At 47.7% G+C, this 26,646-nt stretch overlaps 1 protein-coding gene and 1 pseudogene across 8 annotated transcripts in view; both read left to right on the top strand.

Moving 5' to 3' along the window:
* PACSIN2 (protein kinase C and casein kinase substrate in neurons 2) overlaps positions 1-26,646 on the top strand; it is a 163,337-nt gene that overhangs the window by 74,264 nt on the left and 62,427 nt on the right. For 2 of the 7 annotated variants that reach the window (XM_078147783.1, XM_078147776.1), the window contains one exon: positions 23,236-23,349. The exons of 3 other annotated variants lie outside the window; for them this stretch is intronic. The gene's annotated coding sequence lies outside the window, so the exon portion shown is untranslated. Of the gene's footprint in view, positions 1-3,492; positions 3,582-5,574; positions 5,663-23,235; positions 23,350-26,646 lie in introns of those variants that run through there. 2 more of the 7 variants (XM_078147781.1, XM_078147778.1) reach the window with 2 other exon arrangements.
* Positions 5,580-11,274, top strand: LOC110205879 (fatty acid-binding protein, brain pseudogene; annotated as a pseudogene). The gene is made up of 3 exons (XR_013483548.1): positions 5,580-5,662; positions 9,204-9,265; positions 9,573-11,274. The product of XR_013483548.1 is annotated as a fatty acid-binding protein, brain pseudogene (transcript).

The following is a 26,646-nucleotide window of genomic DNA, read 5'->3' as shown; positions in this document are numbered from 1 at the left end:
ATCTTCTGACCTTGGAAACTTTTCCTGGTTGTTCCCATGGACATTTTGTTTGAATGATGTCCCCTTTCGCCCCCAGGAGAGTTTCCTCTGTTGATTATACCCATCAATCCTGGCATCACACTCCTTGACTAAGATAAATGGGTGAACGCTACAGGGATGTAAATTTAATGGAAGGAGCTGTCCAAAAGTGAAAGGAATTGATTCATGAGATCCTGACTTCCTATCACCGGAGATGTTCAGGCATAAGCTGGGCTGTCTACTGAGGGCTGGCAGGGACCCCTGAGGTTCATTTCAGCAAAAGGAGTTGAGGTCTTTGAAGTCTGTGTCAGGCCCTTCCTGGGGTAGATGTGGTCAGGGAAGTATCAGTCCCTGTGTATATCTCCATGTGTGTGTGCAGGGGTATATGCATGCATGTGCATACGTGTGTATGTGTGCGTGTGTGTGTGCCTCACAGGGTCTTGTACATAGGGGGAATGGAAATGCCCATTGAAATGAATATGTAGGAAGATAAAGTATGGAGTCAAAGCTAAGTAAAGCTAACAATAAAACAGAGATCACTGTAATACAAGGAAATATAAAGTGAGCTGCGTATGAATGATAGAGGCAGAAATTTCTACTGGGTTCATTTTCAGTGGGTCACACAAAATTATTTTTTCCTTTCCCCGCTTTGTTTATTTAAGCTTTGTGCTTCATCTCATTTAATGGCAGATTTGAAAATATGTACTTGTAGTGTCTTTTAAAGACACATTTTCTAGTAGTAAGCCGGGGAATCATTAGCTCAGAGTTAACCTTGGGCAAAAAAAAAAATTCTTTGTCCCAAATCTCCTTAAGCTCCCAGAGTGCTTTACCAACAAGAGGATTAAAAGAAAATCTTGGTGTAAAAGTTTTCTCGGAGGGCTGGCCTGCTACCTGGCCGCTTTCCTTTACATCAAACAGATAGCTGCTCTCTTCACCTCCCTGTTCAATCCCAGCCCATCAGTGACTCTGACTTGTGGTGGGGCGCCATTTCGGAGCTGGACAGACCCTCAGAGGCCATCTGATCTAAGCTGCTCATTTTACCGAGGAAGAAGCTGAGTCCTTGAGAACTGAGATGTTTTGGCCAAAGTCAAAGTGACTTACTTAGCAATGGATCTGGAAGTCAGGATTGAGAGCCTTCCCAAGCCCAGTTCTGCCAGCTGTCTAAATAAGTGACTGAATGCAGGGACGCCTGAGCGAGGGAACCCGAGTGCGGGGACGCCTGAGAGAGAGCGAGGGAACCCGAGTGCGGGGACGCCTGAGAGAGAGTGAGGGAACCCGAGTGCGGGGACGCCTGAGACCGAGGGAACCCGAGTGCGGGGTCGCCCTTTCTCTTTCAGCACGCCGTGTGTTTTGTGCGCCGGCTGAATTAAACGATGTACCTTTGCCTCTCTTCATGTTCCCTAGGCCTGCAGTACCACTTTCCCATCTCTGCCTGTTGAATCTGGCTTTTAAGACTCACCTTGTTTTGTGCCCTTCTCTAACCGTTTAATTAACCCTTTGCTTCTTTCAGCCTCACTTTACCTTGTCTACCCTTGTATGATGGTTGGTGTTGCGAGATGCTTACTTGTATAGCTGTGCCTCTACTTGACCATAAGGGAGAGAACTGGTTAATTTCTCTAGAGGCAGTGAGGTGGCCCAGTAGATAGAACACTGAGCCTGGAGTCAGGAAGACCTGAGTTCAAATGTGGCCTTAGACATTTATTAGCTTTGTGACAGTGGGCAAGTCACTTAGCCTCTCTCTGCTTTGGTTTCCTTATCTGTAAAATGGGAATAATAACAGCATCTACCCTCCAGGGATGTTATAAGGATACAACGAGGTAATTATAACTTAAAGCACTACATGAATGGTGTCATCATCGTCTTTGTAGCTGTCCTGGCCCAGGGCTCTGCATGTAATAGCTGCTTAGAAAGTGTTTCTGTTGAATTGAATTGAAGCAACCAGATATAACCTAGCCTCCCAGAATGTCTGGCCTCCCTGGTTTGATTCCCTAAGAGAAGGGAACGTGGAGCTTTTCATCTGTCTTCCCAGTCCAGCAGCCTCCTTGCATAGAACCAATGGCAAACAGACCCAATTATTTCCTCAGGCTTCCCCATCTTTAGAATGGGCACCAGAGCTGCCTGAGACACTTCCTCTTTCATAGAATGATTCGGGGTCAGGAGATACCACGTGTGAAACTTTAGGGTTATTTTCAGACTTGCCACATAAGCCTTTGTGATCTCGTCTTACTGGCTTCTGCCTTGCCCCTCCCCCTCCGATCAGCTTCCCAGGTCAGTTTTGCAGACTCCAGTTTCTCAGCATTTCTTGAAAAGGCGGCTCCTGGTTCTCTTTCCTTGTGAAAACGAAGCTTTAGAACACCCCCTTGTGGTGGAGACCACAATAAAACAAGCGCCTACTGTGTGCTTGGCACTGGGATGCAGAGCCAAACATGAATCAGAATCTCCTCATCCGGAAGCTCACGTTCCACCAGCAGCACCATTGGGGACCAGAAAATATTGTTGCTGAGACAGATCTTGAGGATCAGAAGCATTCCTTCCCATGTGTTTTCTCTTTCGGTAAAGCTGTTGTGTTTGAGAGAAGGAATCCCACCTTAAATGTCTCCGCTCCCTCCTTTGACATGGGTTTGAATGCACATCCTTGGAGTTTGTGATGCTGATTTGGAACAAAGTTTCGTTGATACCTTTTTATTTTTTTACCAGTCATTTCCAAGTACAGTGGAGTTATTGTTACACTCAGTGGGTCACCATGAGACGTTAGAAATGAAAACTTTCCATCAGGTTCCTTCTTGTCGGATGTCAGAAAGTGCCTTCATTTTCTCCGCCATGCATTACAATTGGGGTGAGATGTAAAATGTGATGAAAAGGATTGCAGGAGTAGGGAACCGTGGCCCTCTAGGTCTCAAGTGTGGCCCTTGGACTGAATCCCAACCAGTCAAAGGGCCGCACTTGAGGACCTGGAGGGCCACATGTGGCCTGGAGGCCGCAGGTTCCCTACCCCTGCATTAGCTGGTAGATAGCCTTAATCTAAGCTTGGTCTAGGATGATTCCTGGAGACTTTTTGGAGCCCACGTTGCCCGTGGACGTTTGTGGAAGCCCTGGAGTGAGCCCAGAGCTGGGTCGCTAACTTCTTCCCAGAAATCATTATTGGTAGGAATCTGACCCCGATGGAGTACCTTCTGGGTTCAAGGCCCTGTGCAAAGAGTTGGGTGGCACAGAGTTCCAGGAAAGGAGCTGCTTAGGCACCTAGAGAAGGGATGTGGCTGCACTGGGGGAGGCTCACTTCATCACTGGTTCTATTCAAGGAGGCTGCTGGGCTGCGAAGACAGGGATGAAAAGCCCCAGATTCCCTTCCCTTAAGGACTCGAGCCCGAAGAGGCCAACCAGTCTGTGAGTCTGGGTTGTGATTTGCTATTGGTATATTGTCGTTGATGTCTGTGTATCTGTTTTTGACAGACTGTTAGCATACCTCATGGAAGTGTCTCAACTGGAAGAAACATTGGAAGTTGTCTGTGTCCGTCTCTGCTCGAGGGAAGGATTTGTCCATGGTTCATGCTCAGAATTTGAAGGTTGGGTTTTGCTGCTTTCCCACTTCCATTCCTGAAGACTGCCTGTGGAGATGATAAAATAGGAGTGGATAGAGGATACCGTATTTGCCCATGGTGGAGGTCAATTGAGTTTTGAACAGCTGGCAGGAAGCCTGGGACCATGGCAGGAGCTCTGGACTTGGCAGATGGAGACCAGGTTTTAAGGCTGGTTTCTGCTGCTTCCAAGCTGTGTGGCCTTGGGCCAGCCCTTTCCCCTCTCTCTGCTTCTGCTTTCACCTTTGCAGAAGGTGAGTTGGCCTGAGTGACAGTGAAGAAACTCTCCAGGCCAACAATTTGGATTTATACTTTTTTGGGGGGAGAGTCCTCTGTTTGAGCTTTCTGGGAGCAGGTGCTCCGATGGGCAGCCTGTCATTTGCCCTTGTGACCATTTGTTTAAAAATCTAGTGTCCCAGTCTCAGACTTTCCTGTAGCTGCAGTCTTTTCTCCTTCCTCCTGGGCACACAAGATCTTAGTCACCACTGTCTGCTCGATTTTTTTATAAGGGAGAAAAAAATCTCCAAGCTGCCTCTGCCTTTCCCTTGTTTCACACTTCTTCAGCAGGGAAAAAACCCTGAAGACAAGTGTGCGAAAGAACTGACTGTTCTCTAAACTGTATTGGAGGAGGACAGCGTGAGTCATTGCAGCTTAATACTGATGTTTTAGTATCTGGTTTATTTTTAAACAGCTCTGTGCAAGTGGGGTTTCTTCCCTGGTTTCTGTTGCCATGGCATCATAATATTTCTATAAATCACTTCTTCATTCTTTCACACACACACACACACAACACGTGCGCGCACACACACACACACACACACACACACACACCCTCTCAAAGTTACAATTCATTAGAACTCAGATATACTACTTAGAACATCTAAGACTATTTCTTCAACTAGAATAGTATTTATTCCAACATAAGAAACACTAGTCAGTTATTTTTCTTTGTTCAGTGGACCAGAAAGTTAGTATGAAAGCCCTGGACCTTGGACGAGTCATTTGCCCTCTCTCTGGCCTCAGTTTCCTTCTCTGTAAAATGAGATTAGACTACCCAAGGGTTAGGGTTAGTTACTTTCCAACTCCAGGTTTTATCATCCTAACTGGTAGAGGTTGGGAAGCCCAAGAGGCGGGACATGTTTGGAAGAAAGCCTTGTGACTCTGGGACAGCCTTGAGTCATCCAGTGAAGGCAGCCAGGTTGTCTATCTCTGTCCCCTCCCACCTCCCGTCTCCCTCCATCTCCATCCCTATCCCCCCACGAGCTGAGTCACTTCCTCTTTAGATTGAAGAGTCTCCATTCTTCAGAATCAGCTCTAGGAGACCCAGAGTGGCCTTGGGGGCTTCTCTTCTACTCTGCCTCTGACTCACTAGCTTCTGAGGGTGGGCAGCCGTATCACTTAAGAAGATGGCAACCAGGAGACAAAGGATGAGGCTGGTCGTTAGTTAGCCTTCGCCGAGCTTTGAGGGGCTGGCTTCTCTCTTTGCAGCAGATACCTGCAGTGCTTCATGCTAGAACAAGCTGGACAGAAGCAACGGCCTTGCCGCCGGTGCCAGCGGGAGGCAGCTGGAGCCGCGTTCGGCTGCTCGGAGGAGTGGGCCTGTTCTGTTTCCTCAGGCAGGTCTTTGAGCTGCCTGCTTTGCTGCTTCTTGTTAGCTGGGCTTTCCTGTTGGCGGGGTCCCCAGGCTAACAAAGCAACAGCTGTCTGAGCTCCGGAGGCGCCTCCTCACGCCTTCGCCCTCTATGGACGATGTCTTTCGTAAGAGATCGCGCAGCTTCTGCTTGAAGCCCGTACTTGAGGGGGAGGGGGAGAGGCTGAGGGAGCTGCTTTGCCTCTCTATTACTTGTTCTTTGTTCTGGCCTTCAGACCCGAGGTCCTCTTCTCACGGCTCCTCTGTGGTTCCCTCCAGCTGAACGTGCCCAGTTACTTCAGCTCTCGTACTCATGGTGTGATTCACTCGCCATCCTGGTCATTCCCCTGGATGACATCCAGCTGATCAGTGTCCTTACCCACCTGTGGCCCTTGGGACTGAACACAGCGCTCCAGATGTGTTCTTAGGGCAGAGTATGGTGAGTAGGCCTGTAGCCTCCTTCATTGGTGGGTACTGGGCTGTGCTTCCTCAGTGCGGCCTGATATGGCATGACCTTTTAGGGCTGTCGAGTCAGATTGTTTACACGTTGAAATTGTGGTCTGCTTTAACCCTGAAAACTTTGCCGCCATCTTGTACTCAAGAGGTTGACTTTTTGGACCTACGTGCAGGCCTTTCTCTTTATCCCTTTTATGTTTCATCACCTCAGATTCGGCCTGCTTTCTTTCCTGTCTAGCCACCTGGACTCTGATGCTGTTGTACGCTCACTTCCTTCCCAGCTTTTCAGCGTCTGCACGTTGGAGAAACGTGCCCTTGTGGCCTCACCCAAGTCAGTGATAGAGAGGAGCCATAGCATAGGGCACCCCCTCTAACAGGCTTCGAAGGCAACAGCCCCTCCAGCCCTGAAAGCAGGCTGGTGACCTGAGCTGAATGCTCTTCCCACTGTGCTGCTTGGATGAGTGTTTGATCTTGCAGACCACTGAGTCCAGTTGCTTCCCTAATGGACCTGGGGGCTAGGCGGGTTGTATGTCTTTCCTGATGTCACACATAGATGGTTAGCAAGGAGACCAGGCCTAGTCCCTGCACTTCCAGCCTAAGCTCTTTCCACTACTCCCAGATATTCAGATGGATCCATGATTTGGGAATCCCTCCCTGCTTGCTTCTCCTCTACATCTCTTGTAGACGTTCTTCCCCAGATTGACCCCCAGGGGCTCCAGCATCTCCTGACCTAGGCCCAGCCTTCTGCCCATCCCCCTCTCATTCACCATTGGACAGGCCCATTTTCTCTTTATCTCAGATTTTCCCTGATGACCTTTTGTCTTCCTGTTCTGCCCCAAAGCTCTTGGGTTTTATGTTGAAACCTGCTCACACCCACTGTACTCATAGAGAGGGTACTTTTTGTTCAGCACTTTCATTATTGGTATTGGACCCTGGGGATGTATGCCCAGTGCTTGTTATTGAAGAACTCTCCACGAATCTCAGAAATGGAAAAGAATAATGCAGGCAGCAGCCCAGGGCCCAGAGAAGAGAGGTCACAGTCTGACTGGAGCATGGCATGGGGGGGGGGCGGGGAGGGAGAGGAGAGAGAGGGAGGGGGGGAGAGAGAGGAGAGAGAGAGAGAGAGAGAGAGAGAGAGAGAGAGAGAGAGAGAGAGAGAGAGGAGAGAGAGAGGAGACAGAGAGAATGAGAGAGAGAGGAGACAGAGAGAGAGAGAGGAGAGAGACAGGAGAGAGACAGAGGAGAGGAGAGAGAGGAGACAGAAAGAGAGAGAGAGAGAGAGAGAGAAGAGAGAAGAGAGAGAGAGAGAGAGAAGAGAAGAGAGAAGAGAGAGAGGAGAGAGAGAAGAGAGAGAGAGGAGACAGAGAGACAGAGAGAATGAGAGAAGAGGAGACAGAGAGGAGAGAGACAGGAGAGAGACAGAGGAGAGGAGAGAGAGGAGACAGAAAGAGGAGAGAGAGAGAGAGAGAGAGAGAGAGAGAGAGAGAGAGAGAGAGAGAGAACACCAGACAGACAGCTCAAGACAGAGACAGTCAGAGAGAGAAAGGGAAGGAGGGGGTGACATGCAGAGACAGAGAGACAGAGATCAGAGATCAAGACAGAGAAAGAGAAAGCACCAGAGGCTGAGGGACAGAGAGAAAGAGAAAGTACCAGAGTACGAGTTCAAAAGGAAAGCAGAGAAGGAAAAAGGATGAAGAGAGAGAGAGAGAGAGGAGAGAGAGAGAGAGAGAGAGAGCGAGCGCACACCAGAGAGAGTGCAGGTGCATGTGTGTGAGTGTGTGTTGGAGGCTGGAAAGGGAGTGAGACTTCCTCATGGTGGGGGCTCTGAATGTTAGCTGAAGGCCTTGGAGTTTGGCGGGCCCTGGGGAGCCAGTAGAGATGTTAAAGGGCAGGAGTGATGTGTACAGATATTCTGCAGCTTGTCCCTAAGTAGATAATCGGGGAGGAAAGCTGGAAGGAGTCTGGTGTGTCTTTTGGACTTGGGGACAGTGGGTAAGTGAGATCCTAGGGAGAATCAGGAAACTTTAATGAATGAAATGAAGAAGGTACCAGGAAACAGCTTCAATAAGAAGGGCATGGGGCAGGGGGATTGTTCATTGAGACAGAAGTGAGTGAATGGGGAGGGAGCTTGGCCACCAGCTTAGGTTTTTTAACTATGTGTAGAGGAAATGGGAGCTGAGGTAGGTAATGAGATGAATACTGCAGAGTAATTCCCGGGGTGGTTGGGTGGGAATAGTGCTGGAAGCATCAGCTAAAGTTCCTGAAGAAAGCCCAGGGAAGGCAGGAAAAGCCTCAGCATCTCTGCTGGGGATAGTGAAGATGGCGCCTTGTGGTGGATGGAGATGGATGGATGCTTAGTATAGGCGGAGCAGCTAAGCTTAGACTTTGAGCCTCTTGGGTCTGGTCAGAGAGGATGGCATTAAGCCAGAGAGTGGAGCGCCCCAGGAGAGGCAGAGAAGAGAGAGTTTCCCTGTGAAAACAGGCTCAATCTTGCTCCCGACTTTTCCCAGCAGTGGCCTCCCCACTTTGTCCCCGTTCTTGCCAGGCCAGTGATATTTTTGGTTTCCCTTGATACATCTAAGGATTATTTCATGACTAAAATCCCTTTGGAGAGTTGCTTTAATCTATCATTGGAATTTCACAGAAGACTTAGAAAATTAAGTATAGTTCAGAAACTCAGACTTGTACGTAGTCTGACATAGGATCTTTTCTTCATCATTTTTCTTCAAAATTTTGTGGCTGCGGACAGAATGCTAGTCCTGGAGTCAGAAAGATCTTAGTTCACATTGGGCATTTACTAGCTGTATGTCCTTGAGCAAGTCACTAAACTTTTGCCTCAGTTTCCTCATCTGTAAAGTGGGGATAATACTAGCACCTCCCTCCCGTGGTTGTTGTGATGTTATATAAATGTTAGTTGTTATTATTGAGTCTGGTTAATGCATGACCTTCAAAAAACGGTAAGCACTTTTGTAAAGCACCTACTCTGTGCCAGGCACTGTGCTGCGTGCTGGGGCTACAGATGCAAAGATTTTAACAGTTCCTGTCTACAAGCAGCTACCGTTCTTTGTTTTTAAAAATAGATTTTTACTTATGTCATTCATTTTCGCATTGCCTCCTGAATTCCTCTTGTCTTTATAACAAATAATTTGTTTTAAAAAGCAAAAAAAGAAGAGAAAAAAAATCAGCAAAACGAGTCAAAATGGCATTCAGTGCAATGTGCCTTGGGCCTGTACCCCCCTCCCGCATGAATGGGAGGGCGATGTCTTCTCATGCCTCATCTTTAGGACTCAGCTTGTTCTTTATAATTTTGCAGTATTGTTATTGTTTTGTGCCTCTTTGTTCTGCTTATGCTGTTATCATCGTGGTGTGCGGTGTGTTCCTGGCTCTGCATCAGTTCATGTAGCTCTTTCCAGGTTTCTCGGTACACATCACCCATATTATTCTGACAGCACAGTCACATTCCATGGCCCACCTCTGGTTTGGCCGCTTCCCAGTCGATGGCCATCTGTCTCCTTTATTTCTAGTTCTTTGATGCCATGGAAGCTGAATAACTTACATTTGAGCAGGAAAGCAAACAAGTTCATACGTAAGTATTTGAATCATTTTAACTACAGCAAAGTTTGGGAGGGAGGCAGGTAAGAGCAGTGGAGGGGCTCAGGAAAGGCCTTGGCTAGAAAGTGGTGCTGGGAGGATTTGGTGAGCAGGGGTGAGGAGGGAGGGTCAGGCAGTGCCAAGGCACAGGAGAGAAGATGGTGGGGCCTGTTTGACTGGATTTCAGAGTGTAGGGGGAAGAGTAGACAGTCCAGGGAAGCCAGAAAGAGAGGTCAGGGCCAGGTCAGGGGACTTGAAGGCTGAGCCAGGGAGTTTCTGTTTGATCACCTGCATTCTTTCAGTCTCCAGGTTTGTAACCTCAGGGCTACTCGTGACTCCTCCTTCTGCCTTCACCCCATTAGCCAGTGAGATGCCAAATGTGGCTGCTTCTACACCCTCAAGATCTCTCCCATCCAAGTTTTTTTTTTCTTTCCCCCTACTACCACTTCTATCCAGGCCCTCTTCCCCTCTTACCTAGATGAATGCAGCTGCCTCTGAATTGATCCTGGCATCGTATCTTCCCACTCTAGGCCAGCCCTACCTTCTGCTACCTAAGTGATCTTCCTTGAGTGCAGATCGGACTGCAGTCACTCCTCTACTCAGTAAACTCTAGTGACTCCCTATCACCTTGAGGGCATAGCAGGTCGACTAAAGGCTTTATAAACACAGGGGTGGGGTGGAGTGGACATCTCTGAAGGCAGAAGGGACTCAGTTGCTAGAAGGAGGTTGAAGATGGGCAGAGGTTTGAGGGTGCAATATATTGGAGAAAATGAGAGGGAATGGGGTCAAGGGCACATGTAAAAGGATTGCCTAAGAGAGGTAAGAGGGAAGTCATGGCGAAGGATCTCAGTTTTCTCGGTAAAGTAAGAGGCAAAACTCTCAATGGAGGGAGGCAGAGGATAGGGGCTGGAGGAGCAGAGTTCTCCAGTAGCTTCTGCAGGAACTGTGATAGGGATTCACTGGGGAGAATAAAAGGATTGCCGTGCTACAGTGAGGGTCCCACTGAAGTTGGGTCACAGGAATATGTTACGTCCACCAGTCAGCCCGGCGGTGCGACTTTCTCCAGCTCCTTAGACAAGACAGTGAATGACAAAGACAAAGAGCAGAGGACGGTAGAAAGCTGAGTTTGTGACCTGTAAGGGTGAGATCATAAAAAGAGGAAAGGGAAGTCAGCACAGGGCTAATAATAGCCTGAGAAAATACTGAGGGACAGCTTTGCCCGTCTCTTCTTCAAATAAGAAGCTGGAGCTGAAGTGCAGGGGCATTTTCTAAACCATAGGGCCAGGAAAATCATGCAGATCTTCTCAGTTGTCTGAAGCTAGAGAGAGAGAGAGAGAGGAAAAAAAAAAAGAGAAGAATGGTGGAGGCTTTCTGTGCTACCTGGAAGCTGACTGACAGCCATAACTTTGGTGGATACATGAAGGCGCTAGGAGTGGGCTGTGCCACTAGGCAGGTGGGGAATGTGGCTGAAGCGACAGTGACCATCAGTCCAGAAGGGGACAGAGTGGTGATCAGGACTCAGAGGACCTTCAAGAATGCAGAAATCAGCTTCCATTTGGGAGAAGAATTTGATGAAACAGCTCCTGATGATAGGAACTGCAAATCTGTTGTGAGCCTAGATGGCGACAAGCTAGTTCATGTTCAGAAAAGGGATGGCAAAGAGACAAGCTTTGTAAGAGAAATTAAGGATGGCAAAATGGTCATGACTCTCACCTTTGGAGATGTGGTGGCTGTTCGTCACTATGAGAAGGCATAAACAGCATCACGATGGTCCCCTGTCCAGATGAACACTTCAAGAGAAGCTTTTGGTTTTTTTCTGTCACTGATATGAGTACCACCATACTACTGATGTGAATGCCACTGTGACCTGGAAGGTGATGAGCCTTTTAAAAATGCTGTTCAAGTCAATTATCCCACTGGTTGTAAATTGAATACTTAGAAAAACTTTGCATGGTCTTGGAACCATATTTTTTACAAAAGAAAAATAAATAATTTTTTTTATGATTTGTGGGGGAAACTTAAGTCAAAGATAACATGTTAGAAATACAAAAAAAAAAGAAAAAGAAAATACTGAGGCACAGAGTGGGTAGGGTTGACAAAGGCAAAAAATAGGGTTAGGAGGGGTGAGGCGTGGGGACCGATGGAGCCTTCGGTTATGGCCAGAGAGGGAAATGAGGTTTTGGATTAATGACATGGTAGACATGGGTAATGGCTCGTGAGATCATTCCTACATGTGACCATTCCTGTGCTTGGCCTGCAATTGGGTGGAGGGGGTCCTCATGGGATTTCAGGCTCCTGTGGAATTGAGAGGTTAGGGTAGGGGTAGGGACCCTGCAGCCTCGAGGCCACACGGTGCCTTGTGGGGAGTTGAGCGTCAGGGTGGATGGTGAAGTGTCTTAGTATAAGGGCAGGAATTCGGGGTGGAGGGGTATGTTCTGAACCTGAGAAAGAAGAGAGCCCAAGCTGGGGGTCAGCACAGAACAGCCACGACTCTCCGGACTGAATGGCAATTTTGACTGAGTGAACTTCCAGCAGAAGACTGTGCCGAGGGATGAGTCTGTTCGTGGTCAGGAAGCAGGTGACTGTCCCTCCTCGCCAATGCAGTGGTATAACATTGCATTGTAATAGTACAGCAGCGCATCATTGGAATGGCTTTGGTTTTGTATTAAACCAACCAGAGGCTAGTTCCATGTATTTGCCACCTTTTCATTAGGACAGATCCTAGGACATCTTTCAGACTAGTCTCTTCTGTTTGGAATCAGAGGGGATCGTTCAAAAAGACGGTTCGATGCACAGCTCGTTTGTTAAATTTATGGCTTACTTTGGACGGTCAAGAAATCCTTTTTGGTTTGTTTCAGTTTCTTTTATAAGACAGGGTTCTTGACACCACCACCTACGTCTGTTGGGAGGATGTGTGTGTTCTTTGGGGAAAATATGCTGCTCACGTGAGCACGCTGAACTTACGTAATGTGGTTCATAAAGCTGTCCCTTCTCCCTCTTCATAAATCAGATGTAGCCATCAGTTGGCTGGCTGGTTTTTCATCTGTGTTGGCCTGAAAGTGACGAACGGCTTGTGCAGCTAAGCCATGTGCAGATTTTCCGTAGGCCAGATATCATTTCCTGAATGTCAGTGACACCATCCCCACTTCAGCTTCATTCTGTATCAACTCTTCTCTCTCTCTGTCTTTTTTTTTTTCTCTCGGCCAGGCAATGTGACTTGCCCAGAGTCATGCAGCTAGTAAATGTCAAGTGTCTGAGGCTGGATTTGAACTCAGGTCCTCCTGACACCAGGGCCAGTGCTCTATCTGCTGTGCCACCTAGCTGCCCTGTATCAACGCTGGTTTATTCCGGTTCGTTCTCCTGAACGACTAGGCTGCCCTGTCTGCAGACTAAACCTGCCCGTCCCTTCACATGCCTTCCCAGGACTTAGGTTCACAATAAAATGAATGAAAAGAACTGTCCCACCTTGTCACAAATCCTAGAACAGAGCCACAGATTGGATGAAATCCAGGGGCCGGTGTGTGGTGGATACTCCGCAGTTACTAGCATTTGGCCTGGAATACCTGGTCCATCCTCTGCAAAGCCTTTCCTGATCGCTCTACTTGACATTTAGCCCTTTCCTTTTTAAAAACAATCTTGTTTTCCGTTTAATTGGTGGCCGCTGTTCTGCTATTAGTCATCTGCAGGTACGCTCTCCCGCCTAGTCAGCCTCGTTGTCGTTCAGTCATTTTAGCTGCGTCCCAACTCTTGGTGACCCCTTTAGGGGGTTTTTGAAGTAATTTTTTTATTTGCAAGGCAGCGGGGTAAAGTGACTTGCCCAGGGTCACAGGGCTAGTAAGTGTCAAGTGTCTGAAGCCAGATTTTTTTTTAATTTTAATTTATTTTTAGTTTTCAACAATCCCATAAGCTTTTGAGTTTTAAATGTTCTCCTCCTCCCTCCCCCTCTCCCCAAGATGGCACACAATCTGATATAGACTCTACATATACATTCCTATTTAACATATTTTCACATTAGTCATGTTGTAAGGAAGATTTAGAGTTAATAGGAGGAACCACAAGAAAGAAGAAACAAAACAGAAGAAAAAAAAGAGCAAACAGTCTGCTTTGATCTGCATTCAAACTCCATAGTTCTTTCCCTGGATGTAGATAGCATTTTCCATCACGAGACCTCTGGAGATGTCTCAGATCCTTGCACTACTGAGAAGGGCTAAGTCTGTCAACGTCAGTCATCGCACAACGTGGCTGTTACTGTATGCAATGTTCTCCTGGTTCTGCTGAAGACAGATTTGAACTCAGGTCTTCCTGAATCCAGGGCTGGTGCTCTATCCACTGCGCCATCTAGCTGCCTCTTGGGGTTTTCTTGGTAGAGATACTGTGATGGTTTGCCATTTTCTTTTCTAGCTCATTTTACAGATAAGGAAACTGAAGCAAACAGCGTGAAGTAACTTGCCCAGGGTCACAGCATCAGCTAGCAAGTGTCTGAGGCTGGATTTGAACTCAGGAAGGAAGATGAGTCTTCCTGACTCCGGGCCTGGCGCTCTGTGTACTGTGGCGCCCCCTAGCCACCCAAAGTCAACCTTCCCTGGTAATCAAGAACAGTAGTTAAACAGAACTGAGTGTGGCAGCATGATGAACTCTTAGGGTGTTTCCTCGCCTCTTCTCTGGAGTTAGCCTTGGTCCTGGTCAGTATCCAGCGTGGGGCTTCGTTGCGGTTCACTGTGTGCTGGCATCTTGGTCAGCAGGTACAGGGTGTCCCAGGGGTCTGAGCACGGTGACCTGACGTGCGAGCTGGTCAGGACTTGAAAATAGCTTCACCGTGCAGACTGATACTGCAGCCACGCCACGTGCTTTCTTTTTCTGATTCTCTGCACTCCACTCTGTCTTCCCATGCCCCTCTGAGTCCTTTAGTGTCACCCTTTCTTAAGGCAGGGTAATGTTCCATCTCATTAACGTGCCACAATTTCCAAGTTTTCTCTGCCACAAAATGTGCTGCTATGAGGGAGTCAGTAGTATGGGAGCTCTCTTAATATCTTTGACCTTCTTAGGATGCAGCATTGGTATTTCTGGGTCAAAGCATATGAGCAGTTGAGTATTTTTTGGAGATTAATTTGGAATTGTTTTCTGGAATGACTCATGTTTTTATCGTTGTATTAGTGTCCCTGTCTTCCTGTAGACCCTCCGACTAGAATGGTCTCTTGTTATCTTTGCCAAGTGTAAGGTGAAATCTCTTAATGGTTTGTAATAATCACTGATGTGCGTATTGATGGTTGATAATTCTTTTGGGGAAAAAAGAACTGTTAATGTCCTTGGACCATCCATCTGTTGGGAGATGCCTCTTGGTCTCAGGTGTTACGTTCCTCCCTATCTTGGATATCAGACCTTGATCAGAAATACTTTATGTAAAGGATTTTATGTCCCCCAGGTGAGTTTTCCTTTTCCTGGCTGTATTGATTTTGTTCATGCAAAAGCTTTTTTACTTTTACTTGGTGGAAATCATCTATTTTCTTTCCCTTTGATGACTTTTCCCCCGGAAGCCTGGAGCACTTGTGTCATTATCCTTTTGAACATTTTAGGTTGTGATCTGCTAGGGGTCTGGGACTGGTCTCAGACACTGGTATAGCAAAGGAGCTTGTGCATACAGGGTAAGTGTTCGGGGGAGTGAGTGGATCCCCTCTTCTGGATAGGAGAGCTGTCTGGCTCTTTGTGCAGCTCCATCCAGAAGAATCGCAGCCAGGGCTCAGTTTTGGCAAATGAGAAAGCTTTTGGAAATCCTTCCTTTCTGGCTTGCAAGCTGTGTGGGGTTTCTTAAGAGAGTTTATTCTGTGTTGTCCTGTTCTGTCGGCCTTGGGGCACACAGGACAGATTTTCTTGTTCTCTCTCACTCATGTCTCTCCAGTCCACCTACTTCCCTTTTTATGCCAAAGTTGCTATTCCCTTTAAAGGTAATGCCTCATGACATTAATTCATATGTGGCCAGCACACCCCCTCTGAAACATTATTCAGCCTTCTTTTAACCTTTCTCTACTCTCAATGGATAAATTAGGCCCCAGTTAAAAATATTTGTAAAATTGTCATTTAATTTGCTTTAAAAATGAATTAAAGTCCATTTTTACTCTGATGTCTCATTAGAAGCACACTTACACTATACCTGTAGTATCTTCCTCAGACAGTATCCAGAATATCAAATCTTTTATGCCATAGTTGCACTTTTTCTTTTTCTAACCTACAAAATTCCTGACCTTAGGTAACTGCCACTTTTCATCCTCTTTTCTCCTACCCCAGAGCAGTGAAACTATTGGACGAAGTCACAAAACCCTGCTCACTGTGATCTTGTCACAGTTACCTAATAGTTAGCCTTAATTTTCTCATGTAGGGGCACTCATGCAGATTTGATGTGTTAGTGAAGGTGAACTGTTGGCTGCTTGCTGATTTCAGTACTCTCTCTCCTCTTCATCCTCCTCCTCCTCACTCTCTTTCCTCTCTCTTCTCTCCCTCATCTTCCCCTTTTTTGCCCCTACCCCCTTGTGACGTACTCCTCCCTCTCTGCTGCTCTGAATCTTTCTCTTCCTTCAAGGCTCTTGTCAAATGCCACTTCCTCAGGGAAGACCAGAGTCCAGCTTTCCAACTAACACTTGGCAGATTCTCTTGCCCTTGGAGTCCTTCGTTGCAGTTCCCCATGCCACTGACTTCATAATCCCAGCTTCTAGTTCTCTTATGAATGGAGACATTGTCTTGGATTCTGTGGAAGGCAGCTCAGGGCTCTCACTGAGGGACTGTTGTGACTCCAGAGGCTGAGAAGAGGGTGGCCACAGGGCGTCTGAGCAGCTTTGCTTTCTGTTCTTGTGGACTGTCACTGTGCCACATGCGATACTGTCAGGGAAGAAATGACAAGGTCTAACAGTCGATTGCATGTGTAGGCTAAGTATGGGTGAGGAGCTGAGGATGATAAGTTATAAGCCCGGATGATGGGGAAGAAGGTCTGGGGGCCAAGCGCTGTTTTGGAGATGGTGAATTTGAGCTGTCTTTGGGGCATCCAGTTTGAGACATACACTAGGCAGTTAGTTGGTGATGCGGGGAGGGAGGGAGGGTCAGGAGATAGGTTAGGCTCAATAAGTGGATCATCTCCCTAGAAGAGATCATTGTACCCACAGCAGCTATTGAGATCCTTCAGACAGTGGAGAAGGGAGAGTAGGGCCCAGGATGAACCCTTGGAGTACATCCACAGTTAGTGGGTTTGTCCTGGAGGAAGATACAGCCAAAGCGATGGAGGAGGAGCCATCAAATAGGAGGAGAGCCAGGAGAGAACAAGGTCATGATCACCGGGAGAGGAGAGTGTATTCAGCAAAAGAGGCTTATCCACAGCATCAAAGCAGGCGCAGCAGGACCAAGGGCCCTGAGAAATGAGAAAAGGCCCTCGGAGTTGGTCCTCCATGAGAACAGCTGTGGCCTTGGATAGAGCAGGTTCAGCTCAATGGTCAGGTTGGAAGCCAGATTGTGGAGGGTTTAGAAGGAGCGAGAGAAGAGGGATGAAGCACTTGGTGTAGATGCTTTCTCAAGGAGTTTAACCATGAAAGAGAGAAAAGAGATGTGACTACAGCTGGTAGAGATGGTCATAGCAAGTGGGGGGGTTTTAAGGATAAGGGAGAAATGGATGTCTTTGTAAGTAATAGAGAGGAAGGGATTGTGAGATAATGGTCATGATAGAGGGAGTGGTCTGCTGGAGGAGACAGGATGGAGTGGGATCCAGGGTGCGTGTAGAGGGGCTTGCCTTGCCAAGAAGGGCTGCCTCGGAGAGGAGGGAAAATCATCTGCGTGATGGAAGAAGAGGGAGCTCTCAGTGATGTATGTAGCAGGGGCCACAGCTGATGTAGGTGGGATAGATAGGGAATCTATTCAGGAGATGTAAAAGGGTTGCCTTGCTGCGGTGAGGGCCCACCACAATCAGTGCTGAGAATGAGGGGGTGGAGAGGAGATGGTTGAGTTCAGCTGGTTCACTGAGCATCAAGCTAGGGCAAGGAGAAGGCACAGCTAGGGCAGGGGAAAGAAGTGAGGATTGGGTGGGGCGGGGTTGGAGGTCGGAGCTCCTGAACATGGGCGGGTAGGAAAGGCAAGCTCTCAGCTCTGCAGGGTCCCCTCCTCCTCAGCCGGTCCAGGCACTCGTTTACGTAGTTGTGCACTAGCTATGTAGCTTCATTGACTTCGAGGTCCCCTGGCCTGAAGAGTCACTCGGTAGAATTCTGTCTACTCTGAAAATATTGAACTCTGTAATTCAATTTGAAATTTGATGAACAGTTTTTACAGTTGCTTAAAATTTCTGTCTTTGAAGTTCACACAGTTTTTATTGTCACGCAAGTTTCTATTTTTCGGAACTTAATTGTGTGTGGAGAACTTTCAAGGTTCATTTGTTTAAATACATAAATTCAGCTCTTACTTTAACCTTTTGTTTGCCATGTCTTTCCAAATTGTTATAAGTACAGAGAAAATATTTGTATCTTCAGGTATCTCACAAGTAACTTTCTGAATAACGGAAGATGATGGGTGACCCCAACAGGACCCCTCACATTAGCTGCTTTTCATATTGTGCTGGGCTGGCATAAGCTGGTAGGATTCAGAGAAGCTTACCGTGGGGCTGAGCAGACTGCCTCACCTGCGAGGGTGGAGTAGGGCGCCCCAGTGGCATGAGGGCAAGCACTGGATGCAGGGCCTCTGCTTCCCAGTCACTGGCTGTTGTGACCGTCTCCGTCCCACCCCTGCTGTGGGGTCTGTTCCTGTCTGTCCATCTCTTGACGCATTTTGGCCTGGAGAATGAGCTGCTCGGTTCTCCAGGGGAGGGATTGACAGACTCGTCCTTCTAGAAGGCAGCTATCCATGAAGGGCCAGGCCGAGGTGGTCATTGAAAGACACGGCCAGATGACGTGTCAATTGTATTAGCTTTCTGCTGCCCCTACGTTTTAACGTTTGGGTGAAAACTATTTTATATTTAACTGGAAACATTTGTTCACTTACCTGTCCAAAAAATGAGCAAAAGTAGAAGGATTGTACTTGAAAAGTCATGGTGATTATTGGTGATGGCAGAATATTTGTTGAGGAGTGAAAATGCACAAAAACAAAACGTCTCATTTTTGAAGAAGGGTCAGGTGCCTTTTTGTAAGCACGGTGTCTCAGGTCTTGTGACAGAAGAGCTCAACGTTTTGTAGTCTGTGTTTGTAACTTCAGTCTCAGAGGCTGTGTGACCTTCGGTTGGTGACCAGCCCCCATCAGAGGTCATGTTTGAGATAAATGTTGAGTATAGAAAACCCTGAGGCCCAGAGAGTTCAACGGATTTGGCAGGGCCACACTGCTTATTAGGGACTGGGTCCAGATTGGAACCCGGACCCTTACCCTCTTGATCCAGGATTCTTGAAGAATGTTCTGAAAGAAGTGATTTGTGGGCTTCTCAAGAAGGGGTCTCCACAGCAGTGCAGAGAGTAGAGCACTGGGGCAGCTGGGTGGCACAATGGATAGGGCACCAGCCCTGGAGTCAGGAGAACTTGAGCTCAAATCTGGCCTCAGACACTTGACACTTACTAGCTGTGCAACCTGGGCAGGTCATTTAACCCCAATTGCTTGCCCTGCCCCCCAAAATAGAGTGCTTACCCTGGCCCTTTCCTGTCATATGAAATTGTTCATGTCATGCCATAATTGGTTATACATAATGGTTGGAAATTCCCCTACCCTTGAATATGGGCTCACATTTTCAAGAGAAAGTTTCCACAGCAACCATCTGTGGGCCTCGGAATGGTCATTCTGATTTATGTTAGGACAACACTGCTAAATTCATGTCAGCGCCAGCAGGATTGGGGAGCAGTTGCTGTGTTGTGTGAGAAAGTAGTGGGACAGCCCTGTGGGTTAGCCTGGGGTGCACTCACTGTCTGTGGAATGGCTGTGTGGGAGGGCTCTCCCCACTGGAGAGCTCCCAGGATACCAAGGACTTTAGGTGCTGTGGCAGATTTCCTCTCCTCCTGTGATCTTTTCAGAAAGCATTTTTTATCTTTTGTTTTTCTGAATTTGACAAACACCAATAACATGAATTTTCTGCAGACAGAGCAGAAAAAGAGCATTGTGAACATAAAAGAACATTTCTGTTCAGAACAGAACACCTCACAGTTCTAAGGTTCTCATATTTTTTTTAAAAGCATGTAATAAATACAACATGTTCATTTCAAATCTGCTCTGCCTCCTCTGTTTTCTTCTGAGCTGCCCTATGTCCTCTCCATGCCTCTGAGTGCTTCATTCTTTTCTTCTGTCTTGAGGGGGGAGCGGGGGCATCGCTACCACTGTCTCCTCCCATTTAAAAAGAAAAACCTTCCCATGGAAAGTTAAGCGAAAGCGGTCATAACGGCCACGCTGCAGACACACACCTCCCGTTGGACCTCTCTGGGCCAGAGACGCATTGAATCCTGGGAGTTTTCACATCTTTCAGAGATGCTGATTTTTATGTCTTGAAGTCACTGTGTGCATTATTTTCTGGATTGTCCTCAGGTTGCTCTGCAGGAGCGTGTACAAGGCTCTGACTCCATCCTTTTCATCGTTTCTTACTGTTCACCAGTATTCCATCACATATTTGGTCAGCCTTTCCCTTCTCCCCATCCCCGCTTGTTTTCCAGTTCTTTACTACAACATAAAGTGCCATTGTCAGTATTTTTGTACTAATGACACCTTTCCTGTCGTCTGATCTCTTTGGAATGCAGGCCTAGTGGTGGTAGTGATTGGCCAAAGGGTTTTGGCCCCATTTAGTGTCTTTCAGAGCATCTAAGTCCAGTTTGCTTTTCAGAGTGGCAGCCGCATTTCACAGCTCCACCAGTGATGCGGTAACGTGTAACGTGCTTGTCCTCCCACATACCCTCAGTTTCCTTTTTTGTTACCTATGTTTGTCTTATAGACATAGGATGGAACCGTAGAGTTGTTCTAATTTGTCTCTGTTAGTGATGGGAGCATTTTTTTATATGACTTCCTCGTGTAGTGGGCAGAAAGAGTACTGACTTGGGAATCAGGGAGCAGGGTTTTCATCTGGGATTTGCTATTTAACACCTCTGGGTCCTTCCTGGTCTGGGCCTCCCTTTCCATCAGTGCAGAGGCAGGACGTTGGACCAGATGTTCTGAGGTCCTTCCAGCTCTGAATCTTCTGCGTCCTTCTACCTGCTTCTGTTTCACTGATTGAAAGAACCTTAGCAGGGCTCTAGACTTTTCTTTTTTCCCAGGCCTTGGCAGCCCTAATCGTACAGCAAGGTCATGTCAGGGCTCATTTGGTCTGAGGAATGCCTGCTGCTTTCCCTGGCTTCCCATCGGTTCCCATCTGGGAGATAAGAGCGATAACCTGCTTATCTGCGTCCTTGTGCCGTAAGCTGCTCTGTAGCCCAAGACCTTGGCTGGTCGTTGAAGAAGCCTGCTTCCAGGTAGAGGTCACTGCTTTCATCACATGCTTACTGGTCACTGTGGCTATGGGTTGTCATTGTCTAGGCCTCGGCCATCTTTTCTCCTCAACCTTGGAGGGTTCAGAGAATGCCCGCAATGATCAGTCCTTCTCCTTGACCCCTTGGCATCTGAGCCTTCCTGTCCCACTTTAAGCAAAGCTGGCAGCGGCTCCGTAACGATCAGCTTTTTCCTGGGCCTGTGGGGGCTTTGAACCATATTAACCTCCCCCTCTCTGGATCGCTCTCGCTTTCTTTAGTTTCTGGGACACTGCTAGCTTCTGATTCTCCTTTCACTTGAGTCATGCTTTATTGATTCTGCCTCTTCTTCCTCTGCTCCTTAAGGTTGGACATCCTTTGTCCTGGGTCCCCTACTGTTCTCTGGGCACGTGGCTCCAGTCATCACCTCTGTAGGAGTCTTCAGCCCTACTCCAGTCTTATGTTTCTAACCTCCGTGTGGGTGTCTCCATCCCTACCTCAAACTCAGTAGATGGTGGCCAGCAGGCCTACACTGTCCTCTGAAGCCTTCCCTTCCTTCCAGCTGCCTTATTTCTGCAGGCATCACCAGCACCTGGCCATCTGTCCAGGTAGGAGGCCGTGCGGTTGGCTTTTACTGTCTTTCACCTCCTCCCTCAGTCCTGAGTCCTGATCTCTTACTTCCACGTATCTCCCAGCCTCCTTTTTTTTCTTTGTCCAGGGCTGCCCTGCCTGTGTAGGCCCTCGTTAATTCTCCTGTCATCCAGCACAGTCATTTCCTGACTGCTCTTCCTGCTTTCATTCTCTCATCCCTCCAACCTGCTGTCAATGCAGTCGTCCTAACAGGCAGATCTAAGGCCATTCCTGGTGGAAGAACAAATTTTCCAATTTCCTCCATTTCCCCTGTGACAAAGTAGAGTGGGCATCCTTGTATTTTGGCATATCTGGGGGTCCCCAGGCTGGTTGTTTCAGTGTCTACTTTCCAAGCCTATTCTGCACTGCTTCTGTTCATGATTCTGCTAGCCATCCCCTAGGCTTGGCCTGCCTTTCTCACCTCAGTACGCTTGGAGACGTTGGCCTTTGGGTCAAGAATGGGCTTCCCCTGCATCTCTCCCTGTCCTTCAAGGCCCAGCTCAGTGTGCTTACTGTATGAAGCCTCCTCTTATCCCCCTGCACCCCAAAGCCTCATGCTCTTGTCCCCCATTGTGCCAGAACCCATTGGATTTCTCCCTGGCCTGCATCAGACTATACCTTGTGTCCTGTTCTTTGCCTCGGTCTTACCCCCCTCGTTAGATTGTGAGCTCCTTGGTATCAAGATGTGCATACACACACACACACACACACACACACACACACACACTCGTGTGTGTGTGTGTGTGTGTATGTATTTCTAATCCTCAGCGTCTAGGCCGGGATCTACGTGTAATAAAATCTGACCCAGCGAATATTGACCGACTTGTCTCAGCCCACAGATCCAGCTTTTTTAAAGGCCTGTGAGGAGAGTGTCTCAAAGGGCATTACAAATTGTCATTCAGCACTTCCTGTCAGAAATGGTTGTTGTTTTGAAAGGAAAAATCCAGTCTTTATGTGGAGGTGAATGAATGAGTGAGAGGTCAGAGAGGCTCATGCTGAAGGGCTGATGATGTCAAGATTACAATTCCTTTCTTGGTTTTGAGCATCAGTGCAGACCAGGCTTACGGCCAGGGAGAGGCAGAGAAGGCAGCTGCCTGGAGGACAGTAATGGATGCCTATTGAATAGAGGTTTGGATAAGGAGTGATTTTTTAAATTCAGGAAATCAGTGTAAAGATTTTGGTCTTTTTTTGGTGATGTCGGACTGTGTCTGTTCAGAGTGGAGGGAGATTCAAAGCCTGTGGTGAGACAATAGCACAGAAAAACTGCCTGGGCCATACAGATGCCCATTGTGTTTACCTGGGAAAGCAGCCTCCAGGAAGATGATTGCTTTCCTGACTGTACTTGGACTGTGTTGACCCGATGCCTTCCCCACAGGCAGGAAACTTGACTGCGTGGTGGGTGCATGGTGGTAGGGACTGCATTTATAGCCTCTCGGATTGAGGCCGGGGCTTGAAATGGGAGGAATCGGGATCAGGTCCCGGTTCTCCGCCTCTTCTCTGTTTGACCTGCACCAAGCCTCTCATCTTCTCTGGCCCTTTTCCCCACCTGTAACATGAGGAGGTTGGTCCTCTTCCACTAAGTCTGGGATCCTTGCTTTGGTGCTGATGAAGGCACGTAGTAGGTCTCTAAGCCAGTTTGACCTTTGAGAATTTATTTCCTCCTTCTGTTTTTCTGACCACTCTGTGCTCAGAGCTTCCACGTCTAGTGAAGAGCAGAGCTGATGAGGAGTCAAGGGAACTGGGTGCTAGTCTTAGCTCTGCCATTAAATCACCATATGACCTCGGACCAGTCATTTGTCCTTGTTTGCAACTTGAGGGAATTGGCCCAGATGCTCCCAGAGGCTTGTCTTGGCCCCGACATCGTATGATCCTGTTATATGGCTGTTTGTGCCCTGTATCCCACCAGGTCACGTGTGCTGCAGTATCACGGTCAGTCATCATGCTGTGCGGAGTCACGGAGTTGCAGCAAATACCTGCCTTCAAAGAGCGACTCTGACGGCTCATCATGGAAAGGAACAAGGTGATCACCTTGGGCCCTGAGCCCACGCACTGAGTGCATTTGCTTGTATAGATGTCCTTCGCTTCCAGTCCCTGCTGACCACAAGCTCTTTATCACGCACTTAACTGTCTCCGGCTCTACCTTGAACATAGCTACGTGAAGGATGGCCTGACGTAAAGATGTCGTCTTCAGGAGGACTGTTATTGAGATAAATCTATCCCACCTCAAATATGGAGAGACTCGCACAATTAGGAGGGACCTCAGACACCCTTGAGACAACCTGTCTCTGAGAATAAATGGTTACCCAGCCTCTGTCAGAAGACAACTAGCAATAGGACACATCTCCCTCCCTGGCAGCCATGCCCTGTAAACAGGCTTTTCTTTATTCATATTAAAATGAGGGCTGCACCTCCTGACAGAGACGTAAGTGACCGACCAGGCTGTAGTGGAGAGGTATTTGGGGGCATGACCGAAAGAGAATTGGCCTTGCTTGTCAACTGAAAAAATAAAATAAAATAAAATAAAAATCCAATCCAGGAAGAAAACAGTTTTTCCTTTCTCAAGGTCTGATTCATTCTGGGTCATTGCAGCTGCAACCAGCTGCTTGGGCTTCTGCCCTCTGGGGCCAAGTGGAAGAACAAGGCTCCTCTGCCTTGTTCACGATGGTGGGAGCCAGGTCAAGAATAGCAGGGTCGTCTGCACCTCTGTTGTCTGGACACTGTTTTCTGAAGGCGACTGAAGATTGAGGTGGCTTAGGGGGTCTCCATGTTATTATTCAGACTCAAAGCAAGCTCATAGTCAACTAAAACTCCCATGTGGAAGCAGTACCGCACTTCGTGTGGCTGCCTCTGGTCATTCATTCTGATTTCATTTTCTTCATTTCTAGCTGTGAGGATTTCTTTGGAGCCTGACTGTTGTCCTTTGTTTTTGCTATGGTGATTGCTGGCATTGAGCTAACCAGTTATAGTTCTGTATCTCTCCACCTGTCAGCTATCTTTCCAGCCATCTGTCTACCTACCTGTCTGTCTCTTCCTTCAGGAATCTTCAGAGTACTTTATATCCCTCATGGCTGTGTTCATTTGAAAATTCAATAAACATGTCATTTGTGGTTTCAAGGTCATTGATAAAAATGTCAGACAGCACAGAAGCAAGGACCAGTCATTGGGTAGATCTGCTAGAGATGTCGACACATTGACGTTGGCCTGTTGATCTCTCCTTTTTGGCACTGGCTGAATGACAGCTGATCTCTCTTCACTCCACATCTGGTGCCTTTGCCAGTGATCCAGTCGCCGCCCAGCTGTCAGCTCCTTCCTTCTAGCATGCCCGTACGTGTGGCCTTAGAAACATAGCTTTGGTCTTGGCACTTCTCAATGAAACGTTTTTTCCCTGCTTCCTCCAGTGTCAAAGCCCTGAATGCCATTCCAGGCCCTCTGATCTTCTGGCTTCAGCCTTCCTTAGCTCATCACTCCTCTCTCGTTTTCCGTTTCAGCTCAGTTGGATGAACTCTTTGCTGTATCTAAAATATGCTCAGGACCTTACTCCCTCAATGCCTTAGCTTAAATCATCCTTTCTGCCAGCCCATCCTTCTAAAATCTTTTCCCAGGCCTCACTAAGGAGCTACTCATTCTTGAAGTCTCCCTTATCCTTCCTCGCCACGAGAGAGCATGATTTCCTCCTCTTCCTCTGGGTTCTCATAGCACTTTGTGCCTCTCTGCTGATGCCCAGCACTTGGCCTTAGCCCTCGAACGAATCTGGCTTTTGCATCTGACTCGGACCCTGAGTCTTTCTTGTAACCTCAGCAGTATGTTCTGGGTGGAGTCCAATGCTTTGGCTGTACTCTCTTGCCATTTATTCAGTGTCTTCTTATTCCAGGCCCCATGTGAGGCCCTGGGGATTGAAAGATGTGAAAATGCCAGATGCTGCCATCAAACAGCTTGCAGACAACGGTAGGAAATGTGACATACATACAGATAAGTAGGATAGAAAGTAGAATGGACCAGTGGGGTTGGGGAGAAGAGGAGAAGTCATCTTCCGCTGAGATGATGATCAAGCAAGCCTTCATGGAAGAAATGGTATCTGATCTGGGACTTGAAAGAGGTACAGAGATACAACAGGCACAGATGTGGAAGACAAAAAAAAATGTGTCTGGCAAGGGACACCGCCTTTTGCAAGTACATGGAGGTGGGAGAGGGTAGGTCAGGTCCAGACAACAGTGATCTCAGTAATTTGGCCCCATGTAGAGGACATGGATGAGAGTCGTGGGAAATAGCTGGGCTGGGGAGGACCTGAAATATGTATCAAGGGAATTGAGAGTCCCTGCCATTCTGGGAGCAGATCAGTGGCGTGTTTGGATCTGTATATGTCATAAATGTTTAATAATAACTGACTTATTCTGAGAGTTCATAAAATCAGGACTGGGTGAAACCATCATTAAGAGTGTTTATGCTTCTTGTGCCAAGGAAAAGAACTTTCCTGCTTTTAGCTTCTTATCATTCAAGTTTTATGAGTAATCTGAGAGAGATATCGATCCCAATCTTTTGGAATAGAGGACATTGGTTGTCGGAGAAGAGCTTTTACATCGGTCTCAAGTTTTTGAGATCAGATATGTGACACCCCCCCCCCCAAAAGACCCTTCAGGGTGATGCCCCTTCTCTAGGAAGCATGAGACTGACATTCACTGCCTGGTCCCAGGCATCAGTGCAGAATGGCCAGCTTGGCTGCCCTATCCCTGTAGAAAACTTTCTGAATCTCAGTTTTTAGGAATGTCTATTTCTCATCAGAAAACTTGACATGCTTGTTCATTTTCTATCCCAAAGAAGTATTATGAAGTTAATCAGAGAAGTGTTGGTTGTGCTTTGAAATCTTTAGAAAGCTAGCATACTCAACCCCCAGTTATACAAAGTAATGGGAGAAAATTGTCATTTGTAATACTTCATTATGATAATTAGGTTATTTTAAGCTGAAGAGCAATAGTATGGGCACCTCTTCCCCTCTGACCCTTCCCCTCCCCCCTGTGACCCTTCCCCTCCCTCCTCTGACCCTTTCCCTCCCTCCTCTGATCCTTCCCCTCCCCCTGTGACCCTTCCCTCCCCTGTGACCCTTCCCCTCCCCCCTGTGACCCTTCCCCTCCCCCCTGTGACCCTTCCCCTCCCTCCTCTGACCCTTCCCCTCCCTCCTCTGACCCTTCCCCTCCCCCCTCTCACCCTTCCCCTCCCTGCTCTGATCCTTCACTTCCTCTGTTGTAACCCCTCATCATCTCAGGCCTGGACTCCTCAAGGTCCCTTGCTGCAGCAGCTTGGCAGCTCCTGTTTCCAGAAC

This window comes from Phascolarctos cinereus, unplaced genomic scaffold, assembly GCF_003287225.1.
Source record: "Phascolarctos cinereus isolate Bilbo 61053 unplaced genomic scaffold, phaCin_HiC Scaffold_1;HRSCAF=81, whole genome shotgun sequence".
Classification (NCBI taxonomy): domain Eukaryota; kingdom Metazoa; phylum Chordata; class Mammalia; order Diprotodontia; family Phascolarctidae; genus Phascolarctos; species Phascolarctos cinereus.
The sequence above is the reverse complement of the archived record's forward strand: the minus strand, read 5'-3'. Positions and strand labels throughout refer to the sequence as shown.